This window comes from Mus pahari, chromosome 3 (assembly GCF_900095145.1).
Source record: "Mus pahari chromosome 3, PAHARI_EIJ_v1.1, whole genome shotgun sequence".
NCBI lineage: Eukaryota > Metazoa > Chordata > Mammalia > Rodentia > Muridae > Mus > Mus pahari.
The window spans coordinates 93,813,231-93,814,107 of NC_034592.1; positions in this window are offsets into that span (position 1 = coordinate 93,813,231).

An 877-nucleotide genomic window follows, 5' to 3' on the forward strand; every position below is an offset into this window, starting at 1 on the left:
AGCTGCAGCTGTAGATTTCAGAGGTTAGGATGGAAGAGAAGATTGCTAATGGTAAATCCATTGGCCCTGGTAAATCTGGAAATCCTAACTTTGTGATAAGTTCAAAGCCTTCATAAACTTCAAAGACAGTGCATTATGAGACAGTGGTTCATTTCTCAAATGGAACACCCACACTACCATTCCATATGAGGGCAAGGGCTGGCCCTACCTTGAGAAAGAACTTCTTATTTAGTTACTAAACAATCATTTAATTACTAAATAACTCTAACTGAGCTCCCAGGGACACCAGTGAAACATAGGACTAGGAATTTGAACTTAATCTATCCCCTTCCCCCCACCCCCCAGGGTGACAGACAGCCCTGGGAGGCAGTTGTGGACAGCAAGGGGACCAGATAATAATGAGCGGAAAAGTGTAGGCAGTGGGACACTCAGCTTAGACAGTGAAGTGCACAGGGAGAGGCAGTCCCACCCTCACTTGCCAGGCTCAGATCTCATCAGCCCAGACTCACGTAATCAGACACCATGACTAAGACGGTTTCATCTCAGGGTTGCAAGCTTAGTTCCACATTTCCAAGATGACACGTGTAACACTTAAAGACAGAGATCACCTTATTGTCTCAATACATGCAGAAAAGACTTTTAGCAAAATTAAACATTTGATTATGATAAAATTCCTAAGGGAACTAGGAATAGAAGGGACATATCATTATTTATTTTTAATTTTCAAAATTATTTTATTTATTTTCTTTTTTTTTTATCTTCAATCTTTTTTTTTTTTTTTTTTTTTTACAATCCATTCTTTCTCTGTCTCCCATTCGCTGTTCTGACAGTTCCTTAACCCATTCTTCCTCCCCTGTCTCCAAGAAGATGTCGTCAC